Source organism: Xenopus laevis, chromosome 4S (assembly GCF_017654675.1).
Source record: "Xenopus laevis strain J_2021 chromosome 4S, Xenopus_laevis_v10.1, whole genome shotgun sequence".
In the NCBI taxonomy this organism is placed as follows: domain Eukaryota; kingdom Metazoa; phylum Chordata; class Amphibia; order Anura; family Pipidae; genus Xenopus; species Xenopus laevis.
In genome coordinates, this window is record NC_054378.1 from 43,050,890 (window position 1) to 43,070,090 (window position 19,201).

Below are 19,201 nucleotides of genomic sequence, written 5' to 3' on the forward strand. Positions count from 1 at the left end.
ATACTTTGTAAGGTAAAAATCCTTTAAAAATGAATGTGATAGGATCCTTAGATTGTAAGCTCTCCTCGTGGGGCAGGGACTTATGTGAATGATGTAAACTCTCTGGAAACCACTGACAAGCCAGAAGCTAAGCTCTTCGCTACTGTCCCGTCTGATAGCCTCGCTCGACTGTAATGTGGGGAAGAAGGCATACCTCATTACGGAAGACAGACAGTAGTGCCTGTTTGCTCGGAGTATGAAGGATGAGGGGTATCACTGCTCTATTGAGGGGTAAAGCCAGGCTTTATCAATCAGGGTGTCCCTCCCAACATGCAATGAGTTAAACAGCTGACCATTCTGTGCACCTTCACTAGTACGCAACTCAGAAGTTATTAAAAAAACAATTACTCAATCATCCACATTGATTCCAATCACTCCATTATACAAACAACATGCTACAATTGACACTACTATGTATGAATGTGATAGGATCCTTAGATTGTAAGCCCTCCCTGTGGGGCAGGGACTGATGTGAATGACGTATAATCTGCGTAATGCACTGCGTAAAATGTGACGGCGCTATAGAAATAAGAAGAGGAAGCCAGACCACATGACAAAATAATCACGATGGAACGTCTGAAGAATGGAAGATAGGATTTTTTTTGATGATTTCATACTTTGTAAGGTAAAAATCCTTTAAAAATGAATGTGATAGGATCCTTAGATTGTAAGCTCTCCTCGTGGGGCAGGGACTTATGTGAATGATGTAAACTCTCTGGAAACCACTGACAAGCCAGAAGCTAAGCTCTTCGCTACTGTCCCGTCTGATAGCCTCGCTCGACTGTAATGTGGGGAAGAAGGCATACCTCATTACGGAAGACAGACAGTAGTGCCTGTTTGCTCGGAGTATGAAGGATGAGGGGTATCACTGCTCTATTGAGGGGTAAAGCCAGGCTTTATCAATCAGGGTGTCCCTCCCAACATGCAATAAGTTAAACAACTTAGCATTCTGTGCATCTTCACCTAGTACGCAACTCAGCAGTTCATAAAAAACAATCACTGCATCATCCACATTGATTCTAATCACTCCTTTATACAACCCACATGCTACAACTGACCCTTCTAGGTATGAATGTGATAGGATCCTTAGATTGTAAGCTCTCCCTGTGGGGCAGGGACTAATGTGAATGATGTAAACTCTCTTGAAACCACTGACAAGCCAGAAGCTAAGCTCTTCGCTACTGTCCCGTCTGATAGCCTCGCTCGACTGTAATGTGGGGAAGAAGGCATACCTCATTACGGAAGACAGACAGTAGTGCCTGTTTGCTCGGAGTATGAAGGATGAGGGGTATCACTGCTCTATTGAGGGGTAAAGCCAGGCTTTATCAATCAGGGTGTCCCTCCCAACATGCAATGAGTTAAACAGCTGAGCATTCTGTGCACCTTCACTAGTACGCAACTCAGAAGTTATTAAAAAAACAATTACTCAATCATCCACATTGATTCCAATCACTCCATTATACAAACAACATGCTACAATTGACCCTACTATGTATGAATGTGATAGGATCCTTAGATTGTAAGCTCTCCCTGTAGGGCAGGGACTGATGTGAATGATGTAAACTCTGGAAACCAATGCGTAGTGTGTGTGTGTGAGAGCCATATGATTAACATATAACTGACCTTACTGTGAATGAACATGATAGCAAGCTCAGATTGTAAGCTCCCGTGGGGCAGGGACAGATGAGACTGATGTATTATCTGTGTAATGCACTGCGTATAATGTGACGCGCTATAGAAATAAGAAGAGGAAGCCAGACCACATGAGAAAATAATCACGATCGAACATCTGAAGAATGGAAGATAGGATTTTTTTTTAATGATTTCATACCTTGTAAGGTAAAAAATCCTTTAAAAATGAATGTGATAGGATCCTTAGATTGTAAGCTCTCCTCGTGGGGCAGGGACTTATGTGAATGATGTAAACTCTCTGGAAACCAATGCGTAGTATGTGTGTGAGAGCCATATGATTAACATATAACTGACCTTACTGTGAATGAACATGAGAGGAAGCTCAGATTGTAAGCTCCCGTGGGGCAGGGACAGATGAGACTGATGTATAATCTGTGTAATGCACTGCGTAAAATGTGACGGCGCTTTAGAAATAAGAAGAGGAAGCCAGACCACATGAGAAAATAATCACGATGGAACGTCTGAAGAACGGAAGGTAGGATTTTTTTTTTAATGATTTCATACCTTGTAAAGTAAAAAAATCCTGCAAAACTGAATGTGATAGGATCCTTAGATTGTAAGCTCTCCTCGTTGGGTTGGGACTTATGTGAATAATGTAAACTCTCTAGAAACCACTGACAAGCCAGAAGCTAAGCTCTTCGCTACTGTCCCGTCTGATAGCTTTGCTCGACTGTAATGTGGGGAAGAAGGCATACCTCATTACGGAAGACAGACAGTAGTGCCTGTTCACTCGGAGTATGAAGGATGAGGGGTATCACTGCTCTATTGAGGGGTAAAGCCAGGCTTTATCAATCAGGGTGTCCCTCCCAACATGCAATGAGTTAAACAACTTAGCATTCTGTGCATCTTCACCTAGTACGCAACTCAGCAGTTCATAAAAAACAATCACTCCATCATCCACATTGATTCTAATCACTCCTTTATACAACCCACATGCTACAACTGACCCTTCTAGGTATGAATGTGATAGGATCCTTAGATTGTAAGCTCTCCTCGTGGGGCAGGGACTTATGTGAATGATGTAAACTCTCTGGAAACCACTGACAAGCCAGAAGCTAAGCTCTTCGCTACTGTCCCGTCTGATAGCCTCGCTCGACTGTAATGTGGGGAAAAGGCATACCTCATTACGGAAGACAGACAGTAGTGCCTGTTCGCTCGGAGTATGAAGGATGAGGGGTATCACTGCTCTATTGAGGGGTAAAGCCAGGATTTATATAATCAGGGTGTCCCTCCCAACATGCAATGAGTTAAACAGCTGAGCATTCTGTGCCCCTTCACTAGTACGCAACTCAGAAGTTCATAAAAAACAATTACTCATTCAAACACATTGATTCCAATCACTCATTTATACAAACAACATGCTACAACTGACCCTACTATGTATGAATGTGATAGGAATCTTAGATTGTAAGCTCTCCCTGTGGGGCAGGGACTGATGTGAATGACGTATAATCTGCGTAATGCACTGCGTAAAATGTGACGGCGCTATAGAAATAAGAAGAGGAAGCCAGACCACATGAGAAAATAATCACGATGGAACGTCTGAAGAATGGAAGATAGGATTTTTTTTGATGATTTCATACCTTGTAAGGTAAAAATCCTTTAAAACTTAATGTGATAGGATCCTTAGATTGTAAACTCTCCTCGTGGGGCAGGGACTTATGTGAATGATGTAAACTCTCTGGAAACCACTGACAAGCCAGAAGCTAAGCTCTTCGCTACTGTCCCGTCTGATAGCCTCGCTCGACTGTAATGTGGGGAAGAAGGCATACCTCATTACGGAAGACAGACAGTAGTGCCTGTTTGCTCGGAGTATGAAGGATGAGGGGTATCACTGCTCTATTGAGGGGTAAAGCCAGGCTTTATCAATCAGGGTGTCCCTCCCAACATGCAATGAGTTAAACAACTTAGCATTCTGTGCATCTTCACCTAGTACGCAACTCAGCAGTTCATAAAAAACAATCACTGCATCATCCACATTGATTCTAATCACTCCTTTATACAACCCACATGCTACAACTGACCCTTCTAGGTATGAATGTGATAGGATCCTTAGATTGTAAGCTCTCCCTGTGGGGCAGGGACTAATGTGAATGATGTAAACTCTCTTGAAACCACTGACAAGCCAGAAGCTAAGCTCTTCGCTACTGTCCCGTCTGATAGCCTCGCTCGACTGTAATGTGGGGAAGAAGGCATACCTCATTACGGAAGATAGACAGTAGTGCCTGTTTGCTCGGAGTATGAAGGATGAGGGGTATCACTGCTCTATTGAGGGGTAAAGCCAGGCTTTATCAATCAGGGTGTCCCTCCCAACATGCAATGAGTTAAACAGCTGAGCATTCTGTGCACCTTCACTAGTACGCAACTCAGAAGTTATTAAAAAAACAATTACTCAATCATCCACATTGATTCCAATCACTCCGTTATACAAACAACATGCTACAATTGACCCTACTATGTATGAATGTGATAGGATCCTTAGATTGTAAGCTCTCCCTGTAGGGCAGGGACTGATGTGAATGATGTAAACTCTGGAAACCAATGCGTAGTGTGTGTGTGTGAGAGCCATATGATTAACATATAACTGACCTTACTGTGAATGAACATGATAGCAAGCTCAGATTGTAAGCTCCCGTGGGGCAGGGACAGATGAGACTGATGTATTATCTGTGTAATGCACTGCGTAAAATGTGACGCGCTATAGAAATAAGAAGAGGAAGCCAGACCACATGAGAAAATAATCACGATCGAACATCTGAAGAATGGAAGATAGGATTTTTTTTTAATGATTTCATACCTTGTAAGGTAAAAAATCCTTTAAAAATGAATGTGATAGGATCCTTAGATTGTAAGCTCTCCTCGTGGGGCAGGGACTTATGTGAATGATGTAAACTCTCTGGAAACCAATGCGTAGTATGTGTGTGAGAGCCATATGATTAACATATAACTGACCTTACTGTGAATGAACATGAGAGGAAGCTCAGATTGTAAGCTCCCGTGGGGCAGGGACAGATGAGACTGATGTATAATCTGTGTAATGCACTGCGTAAAATGTGACGGCGCTTTAGAAATAAGAAGAGGAAGCCAGACCACATGAGAAAATAATCACGATGGAACGTCTGAAGAACGGAAGGTAGGATTTTTTTTTTAATGATTTCATACCTTGTAAAGTAAAAAAATCCTGCAAAACTGAATGTGATAGGATCCTTAGATTGTAAGCTCTCCTCGTTGGGTTGGGACTTATGTGAATAATGTAAACTCTCTAGAAACCACTGACAAGCCAGAAGCTAAGCTCTTCGCTACTGTCCCGTCTGATAGCCTCGCTCGACTGTAATGTGGGGAAGAAGGCATACCTCATTACGGAAGACAGACAGTAGTGCCTGTTCACTCGGAGTATGAAGGATTAGGGGTATCACTGCTCTATTGAGGGGTAAAGCCAGGCTTTATCAATCAGGGTGTCCCTCCCAACATGCAATGAGTTAAACAACTTAGCATTCTGTGCATCTTCACCTAGTACGCAACTCAGCAGTTCATAAAAAACAATCACTGCATCATCCACATTGATTCTTATCACTCCTTTATACAACCCACATGCTACAACTGACCCTTCTAGGTATGAATGTGATAGGATCCTTAGATTGTAAGCTCTCCCTGTGGGGCAGGGACTAATGTGAATGATGTAAACTCTCTTGAAACCACTGACAAGCCAGAAGCTAAGCTCTTCGCTACTGTCCCGTCTGATAGCCTCGCTCGACTGTAATGTGGGGAAGAAGGCATACCTCATTACGGAAGACAGACAGTAGTGCCTGTTTGCTCGGAGTATGAAGGATGAGGGGTATCACTGCTCTATTGAGGGGTAAAGCCAGGCTTTATCAATCAGGGTGTCCCTCCCAACATGCAATGAGTTAAACAGCTGAGCATTCTGTGCACCTTCACTAGTACGCAACTCAGAAGTTATTAAAAAAACAATTACTCAATCATCCACATTGATTCCAATCACTCCATTATACAAACAACATGCTACAATTGACCCTACTATGTATGAATGTGATAGGATCCTTAGATTGTAAGCTCTCCCTGTAGGGCAGGGACTGATGTGAATGACGTATAATCTGTGTAATGCACTGCGTAAAATGTGACGGCGCTATAGAAATAAGAAGAGGAAGCCAGACCACATGGGAAAATAATGGAACGTCTGAAGGACGAAAGGTAGGATTTTTTTTAATGATTTCATACCTTGTAACGTAAAAATCCTTTATAAATGAATGTGATAGTGTGCTTATGTATATTAGGAATGATGTAAACTCCCTGGAAACCACTGCGTAGTTTATGAGCTCTTTGCTACTGTCCGTCTGATAGCCTCGCTCAACTGTAATGTGGGGAAGAAGGCATACCTCATTACGGAAGACAGACAGTAGTGCCTGTTCATTTGGAGCATGAAGGATTAGGGGTATCACTGCTCTACTGAGGTTTAGCCAAGAACCTAGCTCCTACATACAAGTGTACTGGTGGACTTATAGTAAAAATTTATATTCGTTTTGTGCAAAATTTGTACTTATGGTTTATGGGAAGAAGTATTTTATGCTGTGTTAATTTGGGTTTTTATCCGCTGCGAGGTGTAGCCAATTGAGGTGTTTGGTGAAGGACAGGGACGCCTAAAAATTCGTGGTGTGTGATGAGTCCATGAGATAATTTCATCTTGCCTGTTGATGATTTCATCTCTCTGATGCCACAAATATTGTTTCTATCAACACCTCATAAGCTCCCCTTTCAGTGCAGTTGCTAAGGCTGTATTTCTGAGCAACATTTCCAAGATTTACAAGAATATTAGGTCTCCCTAGAATCTTGGTTAGTAAGGACTTGAGGTTTTTTTTTTTTTGTACAGTGATCCTTGCTCATTCAGGGTTTGCAGTTGTGCTAAAATAACAAATAAAAAACCAAATACAAAAAGTATTGTAGAAGTGATACCTATATTGGCTAACAATAAAAAAATACATTGCAAACTTTCAGAGCACAAAGGAAACTCTGCTTCAGTTGTGCTAAGAAACTTATGAATTACTGGTAGATGGAGACAGTTTGCATTTCAAAAATTTAGTCTAGGTTTAGCCACTTTACGCTTTACTTTACTCCTTTCTTACGCCACTTTTGGAGAGAAACAAGATACTTGGCTTGATAACTCAAAATCACAACTTTCGGTGCAGTTCCTGAGCCCTTCTATTTCTGGGCAATATACATTTTGTTATTAGTATAGGCATTCAGCTTTCTGTAGAACAGAGGCTGGCACAGCTATGGTTTTTGAGTGATCATGATATGAATTGAATATTTATGCTGTGGTGGTATAGCCTATAGAAGTGGGTGAATTTGGGTTGACACTACCAATATTTTGTGGCAAATATGTTTCCATAAATGTGCAGATTTTCTAGTACTTTTAAAGTTTACAGAATAGAGGTGAGGCTAGTGACTGTCCAAGTTGGGGGTATAAGCTAAGCTTAACCAAGCTGGGAGCCAATCCAAAATACCACAGGCAAAAAGACCTTAGCATTATGTGCTTGATTCCACTTCATTACTTCTTACCCTCAATTACACCTTAAAATACTACTACTTTTAGACTGCAACACCTCAGCATACAGTAATTCTTCTCTTCACTAGTATGCAATTCAGTAGTTCATTCACTCCTTATCCACATTGATTCAAATAACTTCTTTATACAATACACACGCTACAACTCACCCTACTGTGTATGAATATAATAGGATCCTTAGATTGTAAGCTCTCCCCATGGGGCATGGACTGATGTAAACAATGCTCCAGGGCCTGATGGCATACACCCCCGGGTTCTAAGAGAGCTTAGTTCAGTTTTAGACCAGCCCCTATTTTATTTTCTCAGATTCACATTCATCTGGTATGGTACCTATGGATTGGAGAAAAGCTGATGTCATTCCAATATTTAAAAAGGGATTACGATCTCAGCCTGGCAATTATAGGCCAGTAAATTTGACATCGGTGGACAGCAAATTATTTGAAGGCTCGTTAAGGGATGACATTCAAAATGTTGTCCTAGTGAATGGCATTATGAGCAGCAATCAGCATGGCTTTATGAAGGATAGGTCATGTCAGACAAATTTGATTGCTTTTTATGATGAGGTAAGTAAGATGCTGGATAGTGGGTAGCCAAAGCGTTTGATAACGTGCCCCAGTCTAAACTAAGGTCTGTTGGGCTTAATGAAGCCGTTTACACATGGATAGGAAACTGGCCACAGGATCGGGTACAGAGGGTGGTTGTTAATGGTACATTCTCTGCTTTTAGTAAGGTTCTTAGTGGGGTCCCTCAGGGCTCGGTATTGGGACCACTTTAATTTAACTTGTTCATTAATGACTTAGGGGAGGGTATTGTAAGTAATGTATCAGTGTTTGCAGATGACACAAAACTATCCAGCCCAATAAATTCCATCCAGGATGCGTCATCCTTGCAACAGGATCTTGACAAACTGGCAATCTGGGCAGCTAAGTTGCAAATGAGATTCAATGTTGATAAATGTAAAGTTATGCACCTGGGATGTAAAAATATCCAAGCGACTTATACCCTTAATGGGGCTGCCCTAGGCAAATCCATTATGGAAAAGGACCTTGGAGTCATTGTAGATGATAAACTTGGCTGTAGCAAGTAATGCCAGTCAGCAGCATTTAGGGCAAATAAGATCTTGAGCTGTATTAAAAGGGGCATAGATTCACGGGAGGAGGGGGTCATTCTACCACTTTATAGAGCACTGGTAAGGCCCCATCTAGAATATGCTGTACAGTTTTGGTCCCCATCACTCAAACAGGACATTATTGTATTAGAGAGGGTGCAGAGAAGGGCAACTAAGCTGGTAAAAGGTATGGAAAATTTCAGCTATGAGGAAAGACTGGCCAATTTGGGGATGTTCACGCTGGAGAAGAGGCACTTAAGGGGTGATATGATAACTATATATAGGGATCATATAATAATCTCTCTAATGCTTTATTTACCAGTAGGTCCTTGCAGCTGACACAAGGTCACCAATTCCGTTTAGAAGAAAAGAGGTTCCGCCTAAATATTCGGAAAGGGATTTTTTACAGTGAGAATTGTGAAGATGTGGAATTCTCTCCCTGAACCAGTTGTACAGGCTGATACATTCGATAGCTATAAGAAGGGATTGGATGGCTTTTTAGCAAGTGAAGGAATACAGGGTTATGGAAGATAGCTCATAGTACAAGTTGATTCAGGAAGGATTTTTTCCCCAGGTTAGGTTAAAAAAAAGTAAAAAGGTTGAATTTGATGGATGTGTTTCTTTTTTCAACGTAACTTACTATGTAATAAATGACTATGTAATGTTAATGATGTAAAATCTCTGGAAAGTACTGTGTAAAGTAAAGCAAAGCTTAACCAAGCAGGGAGCCAAAATGTCACGGGAGAAAAGACCCTAGCATTATTTGCTTGATCTCACCTTGCAATCCGTCTGCTTTTAGACTACAACACCTTACCATTCATTCTTCACTAGTATGCAAGTCAATAATTCATTCACACCATTTACTCCATCATTCACATTGATTATATTCACTCCCATTTACAAACCACACACTACACCTGACCCAACTGTGTATGAATGTGTTAGGATCCTTAGATTGTAAACTCTTGTGAGGCAGGGACTGATGTGAATGATGTAAAACCTCTGAAAAGCACTGCATGAAGTGTTTGAGATATATAAACAAAATATAACTGACCCGACTGTGAGTGAACGTGATAGGAAGCTTAGATTGTAAGCTCCTGTGGTGTAGGGCCAGAAGTGAAATGTGACAGCGCTGTAGAAATAAAAATAACAGAATTTACACTTTCTGCAGCATTTGGCAGCACCAGGTGGGCTTAATGTGGGAAAGAAGACATGGTAAAAAATAATCATGTATGTCTGAATAACGGAAGATAGGATTATTTTAATGATTATATACTCTGTAAGGTAAAAACCCTTTAACATTCACAAGCTAGAAGCTAAGCTCTTTGCTACAGGCCCGTATTGTAAAACTGATAGCACCACATTTAAATTTCATGGGGGGACTGAATACTTGTATGGAGGAGCCAGTCTCTTTAGGGAACTCAAAGCTAGTCCCTTGGACAGTCCGTATATTTTTCCTCTGCCATGCGTGGGTCAATGTGTTTGGATTCACACCATCCGATGAATGTCTTCCAAACTCGGTAGATTTTTGCTGAAACGGGCTTGTGTGCCCGTAACATAGTGGGGATGGCATCTGAGGGTGCCCCGTATGTTTTCAGGATTAAGGCCTCAAGAGCCATGCCGTTAAAGCCCACATATGTAAATTTGGGTGGACAATGGGCCCGAGTTAACAGGTCGGGTCTTTGTGGGAGGTGAAGAGGTGTCCCTGCTAAAATGCCCACAATGTCTGCGAACCACGATCTTCTTGGCCAGAAGGGGGCTACCAGAATGGTTTGTATTCCTTCCCTTCTTATCTTTTTGATGACTCTTGGTAGAGGAGCCAGCGTGGGAAAGAAGTAGGCCAGCTTGAAATTCCAGTGAAGTACTAGGGCATCCACTGCAAATGCTTGTGGGTCAGCGGAACCTTGTGGTTGTATCTGGATGCCATCAAGTCCACCTTTCTACGATCTCTTGGAACACCTCCGGGTGCAGGCTCCATTCTCCCTGATCTAGTGACTCGTGGCTTAGTTAGTCCGCCATCCAATTGTCTACACCTGGAATCTATCACAAGTTTCACAGTCAGCACCCTTCACCTCCAAATTGTTTTAACCTGATGCATGTCCAATGGTTTCTACCTCCAATCCGTTCAATCAGACCACATTAGTTATTGACGGCACCAGTCAGTGATTTCTTTTCTTAAAATGCCTTTATTAGGACATGGGCTCTGACCCCTGATGTCAACTATTGTGGAAGGAACCACCAGTCGAGGGAGGACTTGACTTGGTCCCGAATGTGAACCATTCTGTCTAGGTACTTGCAATCTCTCCTTTGGTGGTGTAAGATCACGTGCTGGAGTGGTCTTGTGTGCAGCTGTGCATAGGGGATTGTTGGGAAGGTCGACACCAATGTTCCCAGAGTCTGCATAGCTGTTTGCAGTGTCATAGTGGAGGTTGTCTGAAGGGCTCCAATCCGCCTCCTTAGAGTGTTGATCCTGTCCCGTGTGGAAGGGCTTTCCAATATCAACCCTAAGAAATCTGTGGTGAATGATGTAAAATCTTTGGAAAGTATGGATTGGAATGTGCAGGTATGTGTTTTTTATATCGATCACTGTCATGAATTTGTTTGCCTCCATGGCCATTAATACGAACTGGACCGACTCCATCTTGGACAAAGAGGTTTAGGGCTATTAAGTCCAGAACTGGTCTGTAGGAGCCATCTTTTTTGGGACCATGAACAGATTGGAGTAGAAGCCTCTTCCTCATTCTGTGACTGGAACTGGTTGGATGACCCCGGAGATCGCGAGGTCTTGGATGGCTGCTTTCTGTTTGAGATTGGTTGTGGGGAGCCGTGATACAAAAATTCTTATAAGAGGGGGCTGTAGAAGTTGTATTAGAGGACCCATTGGTATCGAATTTGACTTTGCCACGCCTCCCAAAAGAATCTTAAGATGCTGCCTAAGGGGGTCCCCCCAGGGGTGGGCGTACCTTCATGCAGAAGTGGATTTGTCTTGGGAGGACTTGGTGGGTCCCTCGGAGAAGGACAAACCAGATCCTTGTTTGTTGTGGTATCATGGCCGACTACTTGTGTTTGTCGGTATGTTGCTTCGTCCTCTGTCCCTGTTGAAATGGGCGGATTGTCTCGTTGAGTTCTGACCCCAACAGCTGTTTTCCTTGGAAAAAAAGACTCAAAAGGGACCTTTTTGATGTTAGATCCGCCAACCAGGTCTTTAACCATAGGAAGTGACGGGCTGCGCCGAGGCCTTGGGTTGCCCGGAGTCTTAGTGTTTCCCTGTTGAAATAGGCACTTAGCCTAAAATGTAATATACTGTATATATGCTAAGACCTTCAGGCCGTTGCAGATCTCCAGGGAGCAGGAACAGCAGCCTCAGGGAATGTGAAGCTTGCCTGCATGCCTTTGGAGAGCGGCAAGGCAAAAGGGCAATAAATTATACCTAGGTCCAAGGTACCTAGTTGGCTGGTGAGGCACTATACTTGGAAATCCCTGACCTCAGTTTGGCATGACCTAAACAGCAGTTCTGTGGCACTAGTTCCAGCCACTATGTGTCTTCCGTATCTTCCCTCTGTGGACACTAAAAAGAAACTGACTAAGTGGAGGAGGCAAAGGATGAAGCCGGAGCAGGAGGAGGAGTCACTGTTAACATCTTAGTGTCCATTCTCCAACCTGTAGGAACTTCATCCCCAAGGTGCCTGGGTCCCCCAATCTTGGGAAGAAGAGAAAATGTATGTTTCAAAGGCATTTTTGAACTTTATAAACAAGACTTGCTTGCTTTATTACTATCAGACTCTCTCTCTTTGGTAACTCTGAAGACTCCCTACCCAAGCTAAAAGATGATTATTTGATATTCAGGGAGCAGAGTTCTCATTTATCCAGAAAAGCCAGCCCTATCAAATAGAGGGACAATGAAAAAAATATCTATAGCCAATGATCCAGATCCACTCTAATTAAGAGCATCTCCCCTTCACATCAATTAGCGATGGACACTTGAGTGACTGGCTGACACTAAGGGGAATATTTACTATGTTGTATAAATACAGCAAAGAGACGGCATTCAAATTCACCACACATCACAAGGAAAAAAATATAGTGCATTTACCAAGCTACTTTTCTAATGTCGTCAAATGCGGAATTTAGAAGGTGTACAATCTTTGAGAAATTTGCTGTTTCTTTTACATAACGTTTATGTAATCCTATGGGGTTTTAAACGTGTATTTATCAAATGGTGAACTGTAACTTTCACCTATTTTCTAATGTCGTCAAATGCGGAATTTAGAAGGTGTACAATCTTTGAGAAATTTGCCGTTTCTTTTACATTATGTTTATGTAATCCTATGGGATTTTTAAACGTGTATTTATCAAATGGTGAACTGTAACTTTCACCTATTGATAAATATGCTTCTTAAAGGGTTTGTTCACCTTTGAGATAACTTTTAGTACTATGTACAGAGTGATATAAGTTGAACCACCCCTTTAAAAATCACATAGGAATCAGTAGGAGAGTTTTTTTGTGGTGAGCTCTGATCTCACATTTTGATAAATCTAACCCTAAATCTTCTGCCACATTGGTTCATTAGATGATGTAGAACATGTTTTTTTTTTTATGCCGACATTTATATAGGTTTTTTCTATGGTTAGACTAACTGAATATGATCTCTTTCATGACATAGTACATTTCAATTGTTTATATGGATAAAATTAAAGTCATATTCTGCTACATAAATTAAATGAATTCTCTTATGTAAAATCTTGCCAGACAGTTGGGTTGAAGACATGCAAATGAAGCAGGAGAAATGTACAGTAGCTCTTCAGTCCAGAACTTCCTCCTTTCATCACGTCACACATCAGGCAAAGGTGTCAGAGATCCCTTCCCTAAGTGGGGAACAGATAAAAGCTTAAGAGCTTCTGATGTGTAGCTATAGTGGTCTGTAATTTAAAAAAGTTTATTTTAAATAATAAAGATGATAAAATGCTTTTAATGACACAGACTGTTTATATTTGGACAGATTTTCATAGGTGAACAACCTCTTTAGCAAAAATGTAGTCAATTGAATTTCTCCTTTTTGACCCATTTGCTTAATACTGTTGTTTCTCAAAACAACCTTTGACATCAAGCCTAATTTCTCTTACTAAGGTGATAATGGATGTTATAACTGTTTATCAAAACTCCTCCCAATCTTCCCTGAACAGAGCAGCTTTATAAAAGGAAGAGCTGGGACAAAGAACTAGTATAAAGGTTATCTACACTGCAAAACAAGTTAAAAAAACTGCATTGGTTGTAATTGGCACAGAAAAGGCATTTGATAAGAGCTGTAGGAAACACCTTAACGACTCTATCAACCTATTGATTTATAGGCCTTTCATAGATTTTATTCAACTTCTATACTTTTCTCCAAAAGACATATAATCGCATACAAAACATTGAAACCCCTCATCAGATATCTTAAGATGTCCACCTGATTACCTGGTCTCGATATTACTAATCTATCAGTTTACAAGCGTTTGACTTTTTTTTATTATGAAAAATCCTACTCATAATATAAAAAAAAATCTTCTCAATACTACAAACTTTTGAGTCTATTGCTGGATTTTAACCCAAAAAATGGATTTTATACTCACCGGAAAATACTTTTCTAGTAGGCCCGAACTGTCAGTGCAGACGTATGGGTAATGTGTAGGTTGACCTCTGGAGGCAGGGCAGAAGAATTGGTCTGTTGGCCCACCCTCTGGAGCTTGTAAAACTTTGTGTAGAAGCAAAAACATGTAACTAGTAAAACTTTATAAAAGTGTTGGGTGAAGCCCATGTGGCTGCTTTACAGATCTGCTCTGGTGTGGCCAGGTTTTGAAGGGTCCTTTAAGTACTTTGTGCTCTTGTAGAGTGGACTGCCACCCGGAATGGTTGTTGTTTGCCGCTGAGGGTGTAGGCCTGATTAATGATCTCTATGAGCCATCTGGTGATAGTCCTTTTTGACACTGCTAGACCTTTGTGAGCTGGATCATAATAAACAATAAGCGAGTCTGATTGTTGAAAAGCCGTTGTTCGTAGATTTAAATCACCCTTACCACATCAAGCTTGTGTAGCAGTCTTTTAGGATTTGGACAGAAGGATGGGAGTACAATCTCTTGATTGATATGAAACCTTGATACTACTTTTGGTAGAAATCCAGGTGCTGTCTGAAGGGCGACTGTCGTTGTGGACTACAACCCATGGTTCTTTGTGCGACAATGTTGCCATTTCAGACACCCTTTTGGCAGAAGTAATTGCAATAAGAAAAGCGACTTTTAATGTTAACCATTTTAGGTCGGATGTGTGAAGAGGTTCGAAAGGTGCCTTTTGTAGTACTGACAGTACTAATGTTAAGTCCCACGGGGTAGAGTCAGGTACCCACGGGTTACACGCAAAAACCTGCGGTACCCTGCGGGTAGAAGTTCCGAGTGCGGACAAAGACGCGAGTCAGCGACTCTGCGGGTTTGCGGGCCGTGGGTCAGGCCGCGGGTCTTCTCAATAACGATATTTACACCTTTTTTCTGGTCACGTCTACTTCCGGTTTACAATGACAGCACTTCCTGTTTTACTCCTTTTTTTCTGATCACATCTACTTCCGATGATGTCACTTCCGGTTTACAATGACAGCACTTCCTGATTCTTGATGGTCAGCGGGTCCGGGTTGAGAATAAGGTACTTGCGGGTAGGGTCGGGTAGCGGTTCCAAGCGGGTAAGAATGCGGGTTGCAGGTCCCAAAAAATGGAGCCACACAGGACTCTACCAGGTGTAGGATTCCTAAAGGGGGGGTCTGATCCTCTTAGCTCCTTGTGAGAACTGTTCGATGTCTGATTGCTCCAACCACTTGAAGTGGAATAACATTGAGAAGGCAGATATTTGAGCATGCTAGGTGCTAATCCTTTATCAAATTCTGTGGATAAAAACCAGTCATGATTTGTGGTGTACTGTCTTCACAAGACAGTTGTCTCTCTTCGCACCATCCCAGGAATGTTCGCCAAACTTTGTGGTAGACTTTTGCCGTGGGTGCCTTCCTCATCTGCAGAAGAGTGTTTATGACTGGTGGCACGCTGTGTTCCCCGGGTGCCTTGGTCAGTAGTTTTTGTGTAGCTTTGTGTGCCCAGACGCTGGATCAAGTTTGTAGGTAGCTTAACATACCTAATAATAAAGTGTCTGCATACTGATCGGACCATAGTTATGTCATACATTGACAGGTATATAGGTAGCTCTGCATACCTATCCTGTGGTGGCTATGAGTTTCATGCCTCTGCTGAGCATGTTGGTAGCACTGCATACCTTGCCCATATACCCCATTCTTGTTTACTGTCAGGGGTGCAGGATTCCTCTATTCCACTTACTGCAAACTGCCAACAAGGAGGTAATAGTTTAATAGCGTTGGGAGACAGCTCTGCATGCCTACATAATCTTTGTAGTAAGCAGTAATAAAAAGAAAATAATAAAATAGAAGAGAAGATTGATTTCTATTCTTTACATCCAAGGCAGGACAAAAGAACTGGGGGAACAGAGGTGGAGGCAGTCTATATATCCAGAGGGAGGGGCCAAGAGACCAATTCTTCTCTGTTCAATGACCTGCAATGATAAAAAAGATGACACATTTTTATAATGAATAGAAAAATGCACCAGGTACAGGTGACATACTAGATAACGGAAAAGTTCTGTAAAATTCCATTGTATTCCACAGAGTTTATCTGCTATGTAAACCGGTGCCTTTTCTCCCTTTTTCAGCATTGAATGGCTGCCGCAATGCCTACTCAGCACCTTGATTATATAAACTATAGAGGTGTCTCTAAAACAAGCACATCAGTGTAGGGCCACAATACATTATATTTTCATTACTTTGATGCATTTTAATTTTTTTATGTTACTGTCCAAAAATAAACAATGGTCTCAGTGTACCAGGTTAAAGTGATTTAGCTAATCAGCATTAACAAGGTACATTTCAGAGTGGATCTCTGAAAATGGCAAATATACTAATATACATCTAAAAAAAACTACAGAATATAAGGAAAACATATTAGAAATGCTTCATGAACCCTTCAGAAAACAACCCTCTGAAATTAAAGATAACCCAGCTTATAAAAACACTTGTATAGTATGGCATATACTACACAGATTATATAAATATGATTATCAGGCTTTTCCTTACTTACCTTTAAAGGAGAAACAAACCCCTTGTTAAAAAAAAAAAACCCTACCCCACATATAAACCCCCTCACCCCCCCCAGCCTAGCTGCTACCCCGGGGAAATATCATATCTATATTTATCAGAGGAAAACTGCACTGGCCCAGAGTTCCAGTGAGCACCACAGAGGGATCCTCTTCATTCTTATTTTTTATTCACACAGCTGTGCATACACAGTACAGTGAAAAGCCATAAAAAAACTATTTCGCAACGCTGTGCATGTATGTGTCTGCCCCTGTAAATTTGAAGAAGTGGAAAAAGAGTATCACTCTGTGGTGATCTCTGGAAGAACCCCAGGCCGATGCAGTTTTTTATTGACAGGAGCAGCGGCCTGAGGTATCAGGTAAGTAAATAAAATCACATGGGGTGCCTAACTTTTGGCACCCCCAAATTAAAAAGACTTTCCTTCTCCTTTAACAAGGAACACAAGTCTCCTCTGCACAGCTTAGCCTCCAGTCTCCTACCTGGAAAAGAAAAAAAATGAATTGGTTCCAACATCTTATTTCCCCTACAAATAGGAATATTCTTTGTAGGGATGATTGTAGAAGCAAAAGTTAAATCTCTGACAAAGAGAATTTTTTCATTTTCAACTAACAACTAGCCTAGGATTCTCTCATGTACACCTTCCTCATTTCATTCTTTAACAAACAAGACCTTATGCACAAACAGTGATTCATAACATTCTATCACAGAAAATTGATAACCCAATGGATTGCTTATTTTGATTGGTCATCTTTCTTCTCCCTTAAAGGAATAGTTCAGTGTGAAAATAAAAACTGGGTAAATAGATAGGCTGTGCAAAATAAAAAATGTATCTAATATAGTTAGTTAGCCAAAAATTTAATATATAAAGGTTGGAGTGAACAGATGTCTAATAAAACAGCCAGAATCCAACTTCCTGCTTTTCAGCTCTATAACTCTGAGTTAGTTAGCGACTTGAAGGGGGGCCACATGGTACATTTCTGATCAGTGAGTTTGTAATTGATCCTCAGCATTCAGCTCAGATTCAAAAGCAACAGATATGACCCATGTGCCCCCCCCCTCAAGTCTCTGATTGGTTACTGTCTGGTAGCCAGGGTAACCAGTCAGTGTAAACCAAGAGAGCTGAAAAGCAGGAAGTAGTGTTCTGACTGACATGTTATACATTAAATCACTCCAGCCTTTATACATTACATTTTTGCCTAACTAACTATATTAGAAACATTTTTTATTTTGCACAGCCTATTTACCCAGTTTTTATTTTTATACTGAACAATTCCTTTAAGTCCACAATGTTTAAACCTTCACTATTGGATTTTGGGAAAGGCATAGGGAAATTCCAGACCTTACATAAGAAAAAAAATATTTACCTCACAATTTAAATCCATACAGTTTTTAATCCAAGTCATTTTCATGCTACGTTTCTGAATATATTGCATAATTTTGTCCCAAGTTATGGGATGGTCTGAAACTGATGCCTGAAGTGCCCTCCAAGGGCAGATATTTACCACTGTCCTGTCCTGTCCTGTCCATTGATCAAACAATTCTGGGAGACTGTCACTTCCTATTGTAAATTCACGCTACATTTTCAGATACATTGCACATATTTGTGGGCAATCTTGGGATACACTGTATTGCTGGATATCAACTCACCCGCCATCACTTGAAATGATAATTACTAAGCTTGATTTTTCGCATGGATTGGTTTGAAGCCCCCTTGAACATAAAGCACCAAGTAACTACCTTCTTTGCTACCTGGACAAAATATGTGCAGACATTACTCCCACTAGACAAGAGGAAACTTCCTATGTATTTTGGTTTACTACCTGGTATATGTCCGAGGACTTAGTAGGGAGAAATCCCTTACCAATAATAACTCAAACACACAAGAAAACTTGTAAATGCTCTGATAGCATTTTATTTGATACAAACCCTAGTGGAAATAGGTATAATCCCTAAGGCTGCCACCGGCTGATATTTGATTGGCCTAGCAAGAAAAAATCCAACTAGAACCGTGCTGATATTACTAATTTACCGGCAATGAAGCTAATGGTAAATTTGAAGACATCAATCTTCTCTTCCCCTCCCTAAAGCGGTTTGCTAAAAAAAATAATTTTTAAACCCTCCCTCTCATCTCCCACAGGTTACATTTCCCCGATTCGCCTGTTTCTGCACCCCAATATCATATACCTGCCCATTCCTGGCCTTGTGACATCACGAGTCCGCCCATTTCTCATCCCGTGATGTCACCAAACAGGGACTCCTCCTTCAGGCCCAGAAAAATCAAAAGGTGGCAATACTTAAAGCCCCAGGGAAGAGAAACTGTAACTATTTTACCATTTAGGGCAATCTGATGAGTAGCATATGTTTCTGATTATTGAGGATAGGTCGAGGAATGTGTGCAGGCCTACTCCAATTTACAATGCAAATGGATAGTGTAGGACTCATGTACAATGAGGAGACTTGACTTGGCATGTGAACTTACATATTTTGGCCAAAGTGTGGTAATAGCACTTCATTTTTTTAGGTAAACTGTGCGCTGGCAATTTTTTTCTTTCTGTACAAATATTGGCTTTTTATTATTTATAGCAGCTGGGCAACTCC

At 41.2% G+C, this 19,201-nt stretch overlaps 1 long non-coding RNA gene across 1 annotated transcript; it reads right to left on the bottom strand.

Moving 5' to 3' along the window:
• Nucleotides 1-12,414: 12,414 nt before the first annotated feature.
• Nucleotides 12,415-15,027, bottom strand: LOC121393247. The gene is made up of 2 exons (XR_005960895.1): nt 14,034-15,027; nt 12,415-13,286 (listed from the first exon to the last, which is right to left on the bottom strand). It is a non-coding gene; the product is annotated as an uncharacterized LOC121393247 (long non-coding RNA).
• Nucleotides 15,028-19,201: the final 4,174 nt, after the last annotated feature.